Genomic DNA, 16,558 nt, shown 5'->3' on the forward strand with positions numbered 1-16,558 from the left:
GGACCATGCTCCATCAAAAAGGCTGTACGAAAGAATATTTTTTTTGCTTCTTCCTGGGGCCTCAGTAATTCCAAATTGTCCTTGGTTAGGTTGTTCCATTTAGAGAGATAAGCAAATAAATTAACACAGTAGTATGTATACATGAAAAAGATGGGCTTCCAATCCAGTGAAGGGGCTGGTTGAGAGTAACAGGACCCCATGAAAGATGTTCAGTTGGTAAGAATCATTCTAAGAATGCCATCAGCAAAGTTCTGACTAAACACTGAGCTAAACAAAGTTCTGACAGAACACTGAGATAAACAAAGAGGTTTCAGGGATACAAAAGCAGTAGAGAGAGAGCCCTTACATGGTTTTAAAAAGGTGACCCAAAGCAAACTTTTCCAAAGAGTGCCTAAAGAGACTCCGTGAACTCCTCAGCTCCCAAAGCCAGTTAAATATAGGTTTATTATGATAGGTTGGCCCCTTTCTATAGGTTCCTTCTAATGAGCAACAATAAGACATATAAAATGAAGTGAAATGCACTGAGTCAGGACTTAGAAGCCATGATTCACAAGAGAACACCAAAGTGTGATCAAATGCATATCTTAGGAAACAAATGTGACACTGAAAGGTTCAACAAACACATCAAAGCCCAAGTTCCAAGTCAAACTTAACCACATCACAGGGCACAAAAGGTCTTAGATATACACACTTTTACCTAGCTAAAAGCCCTGGTCCACAGCAATAAGTCTCAGACAAAGACAAATCTTGGTGTAATCTCCAAATTGTTCATGCCTACTCAGCCAAAGACTACCAAGAATCAGCCAGTAGTCAGACAAGATCAAATTCATTAACTCCCAAGAAGGAACTATAGAATTTCACTCAAGAAGAGGAAGGAGGGGGACCCTCAGCAAGTAGAGGAAGGAAACAAGTTTTGCAAAGTTGAGTTTCAGCTGAACGTTTTGAAGAGGGACTAAAAGGAGAATCTATTCTAAATTGATGCTCTTCCTGAAGTGGGCTTAGGAGAAGTGGGAATTAACTACTAATTGAGTGCTGTCATGAATTAAGGGCAATATAGCAATTGAGTATCTATAGTAATAAATAAAAATATGCCTGGGGCATTTTTGGTAAGAAAGCAGTAGTCACTCAGTAAGATGTTGCTAAGTCATTTTTTAAGTGCTTCATGAATTTAGGAGAAACGTTGTTTTCTGTTTTTTTTTTGCAGCTAGCTAGCTTTATCTCTTTCTGTCTCCCCATAGTAATTATGGAAAGAGCTGTTTTTTCTCTTTTCAGTATGAGCTAATTTTGTCTCTTTCAATTTTAGATAAATTTAGCTTCTTCAAATTACAATATTATCAATACTTTATATTGGTTTGTTTTTAATTTTTTGAATCAATAAACAAAATACCAGAGTTTCAACAGTGATTGTGAAACAGAATCAATATGCTATAAATCTGATATAAAATGTTATTTTATAGTTAACAGAGATGAGGAGGCAGCAGACAAGAAAAGAAGCACAGGGGCATTAATTTTTTCTTTAAGAGACAAAGAAATAAAGTTTGATTCCTATTATTAAAAGTTATAGGGTTACTAAGAAGTGACATAAAGATAATAACATAAATGGTAAAAGGAGATTAGATAATGTATTTTACTTAATATAATTCACCATTTTGAGTATCTGCAATATTAAACATTAGATTAATTGAGAAACGCAGACATATTATGAAGATAACAACCAGAAGACTGATAGAAGAGATGCTTATAAATACTTTTAAGTGTTTGCCTTTGGAGCCTGCAACTTGTGGTGAAGTTTGTGTGGCGGGAGACCACTGTTGTTCTAAAGTTACAGTTTGTTGTTGTTGCTGATTTCTGTTTTTTAACCTAATGCATGTAAAATCTGATAATATTTTTTTAAAATGCAAGCGAATTATACAAAATATTTACCGTTCTACTGAGGTACCTAAGTGGATATTTGCATAAATGGAAAGACATGATTGTTTTTAGATTTAAAGCATCAATATAATAAAGATGTCAAATTCTTCCTATACACAAACACTTGTGCATTTAGTTCCCCCACAAAATAACAGATTATTTCATTTGTAAATGAGAATGTGTTTATTATAAAAACCTAGCTCTATGAAGAAAAATAGATATTTAAAATTTGCCAGAAGAAATCGTGCAGGAAAGTTTTACTGGACAATTTTCCAAAGTCAATATTAAACATACACCAACTGAAGTTCTTTAGTGTAGTCAAAGGGATAGACAAAAAGATCAGCAGATCATAATAGAAAATCAGGGGGGATAAAATAGTAGCATATGTATATTTTTAACTTGCAATTCAAATCATTGCAGAAAAAATGAATTGTTTATTAAATGGTGCTGCAATTCAAATCATTACAGAAAAAATTAAGTTTATTAAATTTAGAAATGGTGCTTTCTAAGTTATTAAATCAATAAGATTGTATCATTTTCTCATCTGTTATTTTTAAAAGATCAAATGGATCAATATTTTAAATTTAAAGAAATAAAAACCTAAAGTATACTAGAGGAATATAACAGATTCACACACACAGACACACACATACTTGACCTTAGAGAAGGAAAGACTTTTCCAGAGAAGAAAAGATTTTTCTAAACCTCAAATAAAACCCAAGATTAATCATTTTGCATATAAACTTTTTTACAATTTCTATAATAAAATTCACTGTGAAGAAAAGAAAATAATAGAAAGCTTAGGAAAAAATGCAACATTTGTGATAACAATTATTTTCATAAATTATTTATATATGATAAAAATGAGCAAACTAATAAAACAAAGGGAAACAACAGAAAAATATTCTAAGGATATAAAAGAAAAAAAATCTTGGAAATATTTTTATTTTTACTATAGAAATTCAAAAAGTGATTCACTTAGAATTTTGGCAAAGATAAATGTTATAGTATTAAGTTGAATCTTGTTAAATAGTCAATCTTCAACCATTTTAAATGTATAAATTTACAATTTGATAGGGTTCAACTTATCATTAGTTTTGGGGTAGCATGAGAACACATACTCTTACACTTTTTAAGTTGGAAAAAACAGTTTAAAAATTCTGGTAATATCTATCAAAATTGAAATTTATATATTTACTAACATCAATTACAGCAGTTTTTTATAGCAAGAAAAACCAATTTTTCGAACAATTTAATAAATGTCTCTAATAGAAATATTTTGTCTAAAAGAATGAGGTAAATTTATATATATTGATATATAAAATCTGCAAAAAGTATTAATATAAAATGATACAGAAACTTTTGTATCATCTGTGTGCACATACCTGCTTGCCTGGAGAGGCTTTGAAATGGACTGAAATGATGTAAAATAAGCAGTTGATGATTTTTATTTGGGGGGCATAGGGTGATGGCTTGTATTCCGAGGAAGAACTATTTTTCATTCTAAGTTATTTTGCACTGTTTCATTTTTAATGTTTTGTATTATTTTCATATCTTTAAAGCTGGAATTTACAGTTATGTTCTTACTAAAATGAAATTGTTTGCAGTGCCTAAACTATCCATGTTATCCCTTAAATTTAACTCTTTGCCAATGCTGCATTCTCCAATTCTGCTGTTCTTACTTGCAGGCAACCCCTATTCCCTAACTCGTCTTTCAATTTTCAACTTCCATGTTATTTACTCTAGGAAGGCTTCTGCATCTCCCAAGTCTTACTTAGGTGCCCCCTATATCAAAGCATCCTATATGTGTGGACTTTATGGTAGTATCACATGATTTTGTAATTGTCTATTTTTCACATTTCCTCAACATTACCAAAATCTCCCTGAAGAAACCACATTGCCATATTTAGAATTGTAACTCTTACAATGTAAATAAATTTGAGGATATTACTTATACTCAATGAAGTATGTAGTGGTGTTAAAAGAATTCTGAATAAACTATAGATAAAATCTAGTGAATATAATTGGGATGAGGAAAAAAAAAGACAGAAAAAACCAAAAATTTCATTTGCCAAATTCATAAATTTGGCTATGATTTGACTTTGTCCTTGACTGACAAAGTAGAGCTTCTGCAGCTTTCAGATTCATAGATGGTTGTGACATAGTGTGAGAGTGTCTTCCAGGATGTGCTCCATGGAGGTACCTCATCAAATGAGACAACATAACACAACAATGATTGCTGACATTCTTTGTCTAAGAATGTTACAGCAATTCTACATGGAAATTAGAGAGTCTAGTTTGGTAAAAATCTAGGTTATCTTTAGAAACAATCCAGACTCTGCTGTTAAGAAATATACTCTGTAAAGGAGTGGGAAGTAGCTTTTAGTGTTTAACTTTAATGTCTTCAACTATAATTTATGTCACTTCACCAAGACCATTATTCCATAATAAAAAATTCTTCCTTTTTGTTTTACAGGAAGATTGAAATTGAAATTAATACCTAAATGTAGAAGCATGATGAACTGCCTGTCGGTGAGCTCTGCTTGTACTTTTATAAAAAGTTCTTCTTGGGTACTATGACTCATTTGCATTGAAATCATTTGTGGCATTATAAAAAGAAAAGGAATAGTATACTCTTAGTAGTATATGAAATTTCTTCTAGGTTCACATAATATCTGGTGCAACTTTACAGCCTAAGACAATTTTATGTTCACATTCATATCATTTATTACCCAGTAATAAGAAAGCTAAATGAAAATGAATGGATGCAACAAGCAAGCAAAAGGACAGTTTTGAGGCTAGAAGAAGTTCACTGCTAAACCTGGGTATAGGTACTCTGATGCTGCAAACCCATATCCCATTTAGTATTATTAAAGTCAATACCAAATATTTTATCACCATTTTCTTTTTCAAGATACTATAGCTGTTATCCAGAGACTTAAAAATGAAAATTGTATTATTATTCAATTTAGCAGGCTATGCTAAACTAAATAATCTTCCTTCTGAGATATTTACTTCACAGACGTTGTATCTCAGTCTTTTGATCAAATAAATGTGAAGACAGTAACTTCACAATGCTTTAGCTATGTTATCCTTAATATAGGGGTATAATTCCTAGTACTTTATTTTCTAGCTAGTCAGAAAATGTAAGGTGTTTTATGATTGGGAAGGAAATTAGGGGAAATAATTTAGGATTCCATTTTTTTTAATTAAAAAAATAAGTAGGTAACTCCTACCAAACCTATTTCAGGAAGGTTCTCTGAAGATAGAATGAGCTGAAGTATATAAAAATAGAGTATAAACTACAATCATAGAATACCAGCATGCACATAAACTTCAAAATTGTTAAGGATCATTACTACCATTTAGGCTAATGGTTTGCAGAAATGATGTCATCTTTGTTTGCTTTCCATCATCCTTCTCTTTCCTATTCATTCTCACTATAATTTTCTTTTCTTATCTTTCTCCTGAACCAAAAAAAAAAAAAAAAAACCCCGACAAAGTACTCATTTATCCTATCCTTAGAATAGTACTATCACTTAACTGTCTTATTAATCCTTTGGTCCACTAATAACTTTTATTGGTAGATGGGTTTCAAACTTAGACTTTCCGCTTAGTAGTCTGTCCAAATCTCAGATTAAGTTTCCCAGAACCAAGCTACTATTGGCCTTTCTTCAAGATTTTCTTGAAATGTTCAAAAGAAGAAGGCACGAGGAAAGTATTAACATGAAACAGCAGCCAGGTGTGCCTTCTGTGATTTGCCACAGGCACACACCTCTGCTTGTAGCATCTCTGACAGTTCCAGCCTCCTCCGCAGGACTGAGACCAATCATCCTTGGCCTCCTTCTGAAGTGGTTCTTGTATTTACTATCCAGAATTTAGGAGCACAAAGAAAGAAAAGCATTTGCCTCTCAACCATTCCAATATTTTTTTCAAGATTAATCATTCACATCCTGCATCATAATCCTTCCAGGTGTTGATTTCCCAGTTCATACTGGGTAGCTACAGAAATAGGAGGGAATGTAAATTGGTGCAGTCACTATGGAAAACAGTATGGAGGTTCCTTTAAAAGTTAAAATAGAGCTATCATATGATCCAGTAACCTCACTCCTGGGCATATAACCAGAAAAGATGAAAACTCTACTTTGAAAAGATACATGCACCCCAGTGTTCACAGCAGGACTGGAAACAACACAAGTGTCCATCACAGACAATTGGTTTATGAAGATGTGATATATATGCAATCGAATATTACTCAGCCATTAAAAAGAATAAAATACCATCATTTTCAGGAACATGGATAGCTCTAGAGAATATCATACTAAATGAAGTAAAGTCAGACAGAGCAAAACAAATATTATGTATCATTTATATGTGTAATATGGAAAATAATACAAATGAATCTATGTATGAAATAGAAACAGACTCACAGACATACAAAACAAATTTATGGTTACCCAAGGGGACAGGGAATTGGGGGGGAAATATAAATTAGGAGTATGTGACCACCAGATACAGACTACTATACATAAAATAGATAAACAGCAAGGATTTACTCTATAGCACAGGGAAATATATTAGAAAGTCTACAATGGAAAATAATCTGGAAAAAACCTTAAATATGTGTGTATATACATACATACATACACATATATAAAACTGAATCACTTTGCTGTACACCTGAAGCTAATACAATATGGTAGATATTATAAATCAACTATATTTTAATAAAAATAATAAAATATAGTGATTAAGCAATAGCAATCGCAAAAAGAGAAACTTCATCAATGGCACAGAGTTACATCATACAGAAAATAATACATATTTTTGGTGAATATAGATGGAAACAATCTGTCTACACATTATTTTGCAATCACTCTCAACTATTTTCTTTCTCTGTTTAATGAAAATTAAAATATTAATAAATTAGCCTAATATGCTATCATTTATACCCAAATATCCTATCTCCTTAGCATATCAGTCTCTTTCTCTTTACTTAAGGGAGGAATGAATTCAGCCTGTACTTAGGAAGCCAAGTCATTTGTTTTAATAAATGCTCTAGTGAGAGGAGGGCCCATGTGGATTTGAATGACTCAATAATAATGACTTTGTTCCATTAATTTCTCCAGAAGACTATTCTGCTAGATGACATCATCATTCAAACCTAAACTTTAGTGCCTTGCATAGATTTCAGGAATAAATCCTAGCTCACAGAAGCATATGGTGCATTCGATTAGTATTCTATACCAACCTGAAAAATCCTAAGGTTGCTGGTGATTGCTTTCCTCTCTATTATACCAAACATTATAGAAACCATGTTCAGGATGGTTGAGTAATGATGAAGACGTGGATTATCTTTGTACAGGGAAGTATATCATGCAGTTGGACTGTGGTACCATACTGAGAGGAAAACCAAGACAGTGAATGCTAGAAAGCATGTAAACAGCAGGGAGTCATAAGTACACTGCCAGTGAAGAGAAAATCAAAATAAGTAGATAAAAGCAGATATTGGCCTATGCTTTTTAGTCAGATGCTGGGAGCAAAACCTTGGCCAGAGTGATAAATCTGTGTCCATTTAATGACACGTGGGGATCTATGCATTGGGTCAGGTCAATGTTTATATTAACTGGTGGAAATCATTGAGCATTCACCTCTAACCTTGGAAAATGAACCAGCATGTTACAAAGTGTATTTAATTCGTTAGGTAGGATGTATTCACTTAAATAAAGCAGAAAGATAAACTGCCAACAACAAAAAAATTGTATCTAATTACTTCATGTTTTAGGTTGTTATTGAAATTCTACTCATATTTGGTAATAATATCTTAGATAAAACAAATCTAAAAAGTCACGTTACTATTTAAAACTGCATTTTTAAGACTACACAAAGAAACCTGCATTCTGCAAAGGGCATTAAATGCTGAGTCCAGATTGCATAGCAAGAGAGGTATTAGAGAGCACTTCCCCAGATACAAGGTACAAATTAAAGCCTTATCGGATCTCCTACTCTGCATTTCCTACAGGAAAAAAGAAAATACAAAATTAGAGCCGCAGGGTATCTAAGCATCCTACCCTCAGCATAAGACTTCAAACTTATTTTCTTCCAGAGCGTCCATGTTTTCTACTGCTCTTTGATCTATTAATATAACAAGTTTCTCCTCTCCTTTGAAGTTCCTTTAATCTGAAGTGGAAAGTTAAAAACAATAGTTTGAATTAAATTCTGTTAGGAAACTAGGTGATTATATAATTCAGTGGATTGTCAATGTCAATGACTTATTTGATTAAAAAAATGGGTTATTCATGAAGAAAGGCAGAGAGGGAAAAGATTAGAAAGGGAGAAAGAATAAAAACTGTACAACAGTCATTTTATAATCTCTTTCTATAGAGAGAATTATGCAGGTCATGTCTGTAAAGTACGGAGTAAGACTACATGTACACAAAGTACATGAAATGTAGTTTTATTGTTTTTATTGGCAAAAGTAAAATCTTGACCTTTGGTAAACTGTCCAGGGAATAAGCCCTACAGATCTGAACAATAAGTGAAAAACTTCACCATAACCTACTGACTTTAGCACTTGAAAGAGTGCAGATCCATTTAGAAAAATGCATTTACATTTCCAAATTTCAGCCAGCAACCTAGGTAACCTACCACTCATTTTAAGCATTTGTAAAAATAGGTGCAAACAAAGATGCAAACATTCATTTCCTGTTTGTAATCTAACTGTCCTGTACATATGGTTGGAGATAATTGAAGAAATTTTTGACGTTAACTATTCAACTAAACTGTCAGCTGTGCTTGAACATTAAAGAATTTATTGAATGATTAGAAGGCAGGCAAGTGCTGTTTGCCAATTTGCAGTGACAACTGAACACAGTTAAATGTAGCTGCATTGTTAGCAATATAAGTGTCTGGAAAAGGAAATTTAAGTATAACGAAAGTTCTCTTTCCCACCCTTCTTCTAAGCAAGTCCCCATTTTAACCAGTATTTGCAATTCTGCTGCTCATTGATATATTGATGCACAGGATATTGAATGCTTAAGGACAAAAGAGTAATCTCTAGCCACCCAGCAAAAGTGAACTGAAGTTTTAATACTTTTAATATGCTACCTTATTACTTAATTTTCTTTCGAAGTCATTTAACATTTTATCAAACTATCAAACCCAAATAGACAATAATTGTTTCTTATAGCCACGTTGGCAAATTTAGTTCTGAATTAGGTTGTGAACTCTATTAATGTTTTTACAAAGAACATGGCACAAACATACCCATGGTTCAATACACATTCTCTAAATAAATTATCGATATCCATCTTGTCTTTCTGTTGCTCCTCTTAATCCCTTTTCTCTGGGTATTCATCCTATTGGTGCTTTCCCTTCTTTATCCATAATTTATTCACACTCTTTCTACATTGAATGACTCTTGTTCCTTAAATATGACAAGAGTAGTTTCACCATAGGAACTTTTTCAAAACCTTTAACTGCTCTCCCACTTACCCTCTAGACCTTAGATTGTCAATGTATCCTCAGAAAATTTGACCACATTCTGCCATTAGGTCACTTCTTTTGCTTTATACTCTCATCTGTCCTTCAGAGTATCTTTCTTACAGCTATATAATTATTAATATAATTGTTTTTAAAAGTATCCCCCACAGGATACTGAGTCTATTTTTCACTCGTTGCCCTATCTATGCCTGGAAGACAGTGTACACTTCAAAATACAATTATCGAATGAAGCACATCAGTATAAGCCTGATACAATAAGTGTCTCGATTCTGAGAGAACTTTCCCATGTATCTTTAGATTGCTCACAAAAATGACAGTCAACAAAGTTCCCACCTCATTCACACACTTTCCCATGGCATTGCTTGTTTGAGGCATCCATTCCTATTTGAGGTATTTTTCTTTTCCCATGACCTCACCTGACACTGCTTCTTTGCCTGCTATTACAGAATCTTCTGGAATCAGACCAAGTAATATATAACTAAGTGTGTGTGAATATGAATATATTTATATATACACATATATGTACATATATACATATATATCTGCAATTTCTGTAGTAATTCTGATGCCATTGAAATAGTATTCTGAATCAGAATTGTAGTATTAGGTCCCCTGTTAATTGTCCTTATGAACCAAGAAGTCATCATTCTCTATGCCTTCATTTCCTTAACTGTAAAATGTAGAAATTATACAGCATTGACTATAATCCTACAAATAAATGTATAACACTTGGCAAAAACAAATGGTATAAAGATTGAAAATAAACTTTGTAGTACATCATTTACCCAAAAATCAATAAGCTAACAAATGAGTATCCAGATTATTTTTGTTATTTTGACAAGCATCTATGATATTGATGGCACCATGAGGTCTATTTTTTCCATATAAATACAGGCATATACTTCTTGAAACTTGCCTGTTCAACAGAGAGGAACATTGTAGTTTCTTAAATAAATAGCCTTGGCTTTTATGATACAGACTTAATCTAATATCCCAAAGTTGGAAAAATATTTATTATAACATTAAAGAAACATATAATGATTTATAGCAAAATAATAAATTCAAACTAGAATATAAGTCAAAGTTATTTGCCAGATGTTAATACCCAAGGCTAGATACCAGATTCATTCACTAGTTCCCAAGAGAGGAAGGCACTGACTTACGTGACTTTTCTACACATCCGCAGTCATTAAATGCAGGTAATAAACAAATATTCACCAAAGCACATATCAGAACTAGCAATCAAATTAGTGTCACTTGCATTCACAGCATGTTTTAAATGCCTTTAATTCTGTTAGAAACAGAAAGAAGAACATTTCACACTGGCATGAATGCCCCTTTATCAAGTAAAAAGCTGAAATAGAATTCCTGTGATGAGACAGGCTAGAATCTGACTAGATCTGTAGAGCTGACACAAACCATATTGAAATTGGGTTGACCTGTATTTCCTCATACTTAAATGCTCCTACTGAGAAAGTGTGAATTCTAGCATTGGGTGGTAATGCACTTTTGACACCAAATGGCGCTAAGGTCAAAGGAAAAAAAATACGTATAAATGAATTCTGAGCTTTCACATACTTGAAAAGTGAAATGCAATTTTTTTATGAAACAATGTTTCATGAATATAATTTTTACTTTCATTGACTAACTCTATCTTTACTAAAGTTAGTGCTGTCTTAAATCAAGAGATTTTTTTAAAAAAAGAGAAAAAAGAGATTATTTACCTTTAGACATTATAGTTTTCTTATACATAAAATAAATAAGATGTCTTTCAATATTTCCAAAAGAGTGAAGTAGCAAGATACATTGCCATGTCTTGCAAAAACTGAGGAAATATTACTAAGGGAATTTGAAGCAAGATAAAAGGAGGTTTCCTTCTGTCAAAAACTGTGTAGAGTCTGAGTTTGTACTGGGATTGCAAGCCAATAAATTAATCTATGATAGTTTCACACACACTGGCAGAAGATGCAAGGCACCTGGGTCAGAGACAAAAATGGTTTATTACTCACAGTAATAGTAGTAGTCAGAGTATCAGCATTTTGCTGTGCTGTTTCCTCAAGCCCAAATTCCCCAGGGAAATGTAAAGAAGACCAAATGATATTTGTACATGCAGTGGATTACTATGGACGGCAAGCACGTCTTGTCTTTTGCTCCAGAGAATATCAAGTGAACTCTCTGGGGAGTGAAATTATGTCTAGCTTCCAAGGATGTAAGCAAACCTGCCTTTTGCTTTAAAAGATGACAATATTTCTGTCTTCCAAGGCTCTTCACTGTATACAAATTCTTTAAAAAAAGATATTCCAGAACATAGTCAGTGCTTCTGGTCACAAGACATGCAGAAATGCAGGAGACCCATGGAAAACTGTCTTTCAACACCACTGTGCCAACGTCTCATATTTTGTAATGTAAGCTAAGGCTAAGGATGTGTAGTCCCTGATCACTTAAGAGAAAGCAGAACACAGGTAATCTGCAAACGAGGGACATACAAATTATCCAGAGCTCTTAAGGTGTCCTTCATGTATAAGCTTAACAGAGTTTCTCTTCATAGTTCTCCTTCTGTGACTCTCAGATGCTAGCCATCGATTCTGTCTCTGTCCAGAGCATTACTATTTGGCATAAACAACACACTGACTTCTCTATTGTTTTGTTACAGGTTTTAGGGTATAAATAGGTTACAATGGAAAATACAAGTTTCAGATCATTCCTCTCCACCTCTCCTATCAGTTTATCAGACATATTTGAATTAAAGTGTAAACCACTCTGCATAAAAGTTAATAAACTACAGCTTTTTCCTAAGTGTAGCAATCTGATTGACTTAGAAACAAAAGTTTACAATGTCCAGTATGGCTCAACACAGTCAATATATTTAACACTCTCATTAAATCACAATGAATGGTGTTAGGGCCATTCTTTCGGGCCATTCTTTCGTATGTCCAAAATTTGAATGGTGAGCTAAATAGGAGACTTTTACTTGAACTTCCAAATAAAAAATATCCAAGAAAAATGTTTAATGCCTAAGTAATGTTGATTTTCATGGAAATCTGATAACAACTGAAAAATGATTCTCAATTGCATGTGTTATGAAAAACTTACGGAGTTCTGAGTCACAAACTTTCATTTGTTATGCTGCCAGAAATTCCACTATTAAGCACACACAGGGTTACTAAAGTCTATCATGTTGCATAGAATAATACTAAAACCACCCATGCTAAAAAGCTCTGAAAATGCCCAGCAATTAGTATGACGTGAAAGAGGCATGAAAGACTATTCAGAATTTTGGTTGTGATGTAAGGAAGTATTGTTTTCAATTTTTCTTACAGATTCCTTTGTTTGAAATGACTAGAAAGCAAGATTAGTTTCAGTTTTTCTTGGGAACGTTATGCCAAGGATTCTTGGTCTTCTGATCTAACTGGTGTTTATTTCATTAGCAAAACATGTGACTATTCATTAACTTCAGAATATCCCAGATTTCAGACATTATGATGTAGCACAAGTATCAGTAAATGAATGAAGACAAGATTGTAGGTTTTACAGGTACATTTTATTAGTTTTCGAAACAGATCTACTGTAACAACATATCATCTGTGCGTGGTTAAGGGAAGTTGTTAAACTTTTATCTTTTCAGAGAGCAGCCAAATGCGTTTATTATGCTACCGACTCTTTATTCAATACTAATAGAATCAGTCATATTGTTTTGTTTTTAATATATACCACTGAATATTACTAAAATTTGTTAAAGTGAAGATTTTATTTCACAAAGGAAATTGGTAAATATATAACTAAAATTAGCCTTGTGAAGTGCCAAATGCTGCAAGTTTTAATTGTATCCCGTTTACTTACCATTCTTTTCCATAATTATTATAAAGAATAAAATAATACATAATGCAACTGTAAGAATGTTTGGCAAATATGGTAGTGGCATGTTGTAGAGAGTATCTATATATTATCATATGGAAGTATGATGCACTGTATTTATTTTTATTCCTTTCTGATAACCCACAGAAACAATTTAAAAAGTTATAGAACCACAAGGACAATGAGAACAAAATATTAGACTAGAACTTAAACAAATGAAAGACACATAGTAAGCTACATTTCAGATTGGAGAACATCTAAGGCTGATTGTGTCAGGGTAAATACAGAGGCATTCTAATACAAAGAAGACAATGTCACAAAACCTCAGACAGACATTCTCAGGAATTTGGGGTCCCTAATATTGCTGTAGGACAGACTATAGGGATTGGTTGAAGATAGGAAAGTTAGTTAGAAGTTTGTGTCAGAGGAAGGTGGATAGGAAGTTAGGTTGCCTAACCCAGACTATGTAGGGAGGAAAATGGCCTCCCTCATTCCATCTGATGTGGGAGGCCGAGGGGAGGGTGGATACTGGACCTATTTTGAAAAGATTTGGTGAGAATAGACAAACTGAGTTGTGAGAACCCTAGCCCATTTCTTTTGCTCAAATCCCACAAATTCTGAGAACCAGGCTAAAACTAACCCATAACTCCCCTCACCAACTTTTCACAGAGGTAGGAGATTACCGTATTCTTCCCTGGGCAATGTAACCTAAAAGACAATACAAGAATCAAAGGACATTTGGTTGTTCTCCAGTGAAAGAACCTGATCTTCTATGATGCAGCCCCAACATCTGGGGAACCCTGAACATGAACTCCAAGTTTTAGTTGCTCATTCCTTTATATAGTCATTAGAATCTTGAATTAAGTTAATTTTTTAATTATTATTATCTGAGCAGCACACTAGAAAATAAAAGTAAACCTCCCAGGTAAGATACAGAATATCATGAAATATCAAGTATCTTGATTGTGGTGGTGGTTTCATAAGTGTGTACATCTATCAAAATTTATCAAATTTTGCACCTGAACTATATTTAGTTTGCCATACAGGAATTATACCACAATAAAAAATAAATTATACCACAATTAAACACAATAAAGTTGTTTAAAAAGAAAAAAAAAAGGAATGAAATACAAACAGTTGAGAGCTCCCATTCCATACTGGCCACTGGAAATCTACAGTTAACTAAAAATGTGTCACAATTATGTAAATTAAGACAGGTATAATTCATAGAAATATCTATGTAGTTATTAGACCGTTAAACAGATCACTGAGGTTTTAAAAAATGTTTAAGTTCTTGTTATTGTGCTGTTATTTTTGTCATTTTAATATTTAGCACACACCCGTAGCAAAAGACAGTAAGAACCAGATTATACTATTTTTTTCATAAAAATAAAGCAGTTAATATTCTTTTTTAGGCAATATGTAAAAGAAAATAAATGGGTATTTAGTGCACAGTCTCTTAGGTAATTCTTCTATAAATTCTCCTAATTTGGAAAAAGAACCAAATGTGAGCAATCTGATAAGGCAATATTCTGTTCCACAAAGAGATTTCTGTCAGTCTACACAATTAATCAGATATGGTTGAGAAGTATTTTCAATAGTTAACAAAGATTGGTCTATACTCTATTAGTATTATAAGAATAGGATTGGAATGAATGCTTTTTTAAATTCAGATCCATTTGCAATCCACATTAATAATGCCTTCAATTGACTGAAACTAGCCAAAAAAAAAAAAAAAAAAAACCAATCTGCAATTAAGTGTCATTAGTTGAATTCAAACTAAGTCTTTGAAGAGGCTTTACCAAGATATTAGATTTCACTGAATATACTATATTATTCTGGTGTTTAATGTTCAAGTTTTAAATTACTTTGTCAACTGAAATGCAGTGGATTTAGTAGTTGGCAAGTTACCTATTTTGTCACAATTTCTACATAAAGAGATAAAAGTATATATAAATTAAGGTGATTTTGGCCCCAAGCAACAGAAAAATCTAACCTAGATTAGCTAAAAAAGCATGGAAATTTGAAATACTCTAAAAGGCTTAATTCAGGCCAGCTCCTATCATATTTGAACTTCAGTTGCAACAATTCCAGCTATCTCATCTAGACAATACAATATCCAGAGGGAGAAAAAGGACTATCTCTTCCAGTTTGCCAGTAGAACTTCTGGCAGACCTATAATTGTTTATCAATGCTCAGAAATTAGTCATATTCTCAGTCTTTGATCAATCACTGGAAAGAGAAATAATATTATTTGGAATATATATAAAGCCTATTTAATATAATATATGACTCAACAATTCAACTCCTGGAATTTATTTATTCAAATAAAAACATTAATTAGAAAAGATATATGCACCTCTCTGTTCATTACAGCATTATTCACAATAGCCAAGATATGGAAGCAAACTAAATGCCCATCAATAGATGAATGGATAAAGAACATGTGATGTGTATGTGTATATGTATATATATATGTGTATATATATATATATATATATATATATGTGTGTGTGTATAAAATATAAAAGAATGAAATCTTGCCATCTGTGACAATATGGATGGACCAAGTTGTTAAGTGAAATAAATCAGAGAATGACAAATATTACATTATTTCACTTAAATGTGGAATCTACAAAAATAAGACAAATAATACAAAGATAACAAAACAGAAAGAGTTACAGATACAGGTGAACAAAGATAACAAAACAGAAACTGAGTTATAGATACAGAGAACAAATGTGTTAGAGGGGAGGGGCATTGAGGGAGGAAAGAAACAACTGAGGGAGATTAAGAGGTACAGACTTCTAGCTGAAAATAAATGAGTTAGCTATAAAAAGCACAGTGTGTTGAATATAGTCAATAACTCTGTAATATCTTTTTGGTGACATATTGTAACTAGACTTATTGTGGTGATCATTTTGAAATGTACTGAAGTATCAAATCACTATGCTGTGTAACAAGAACCAACTTAGTGTTTTAGGTCAATTAAACTTCAAAAACAAACAAACAAACAAACTCAGAAAAAGAGATCGGATCTGTGGTTAGCATAGGCGAGGAGTGGAGAAAAGTAGAATGAGATGAAGACTGTCAAAAGGTACAAACATCCAGTTATAAGGTAAATAAGTACTAGGGATGTAAGATACAATACGATAAATATAATTAACAATGCTGTATGTTGTATATGAACGTTGTTAAGAAAAAATCCAAAGAATTCTCATCACAAAGAAAAAAAACTTTCTGTCTTTAAGTTTGTATTTGTATAAGATGATGGATGTTCACTAAACTT

Source organism: Camelus ferus, chromosome 3 (genome assembly GCF_009834535.1).
Source record: "Camelus ferus isolate YT-003-E chromosome 3, BCGSAC_Cfer_1.0, whole genome shotgun sequence".
Taxonomy (NCBI): Eukaryota; Metazoa; Chordata; class Mammalia; order Artiodactyla; family Camelidae; genus Camelus; species Camelus ferus.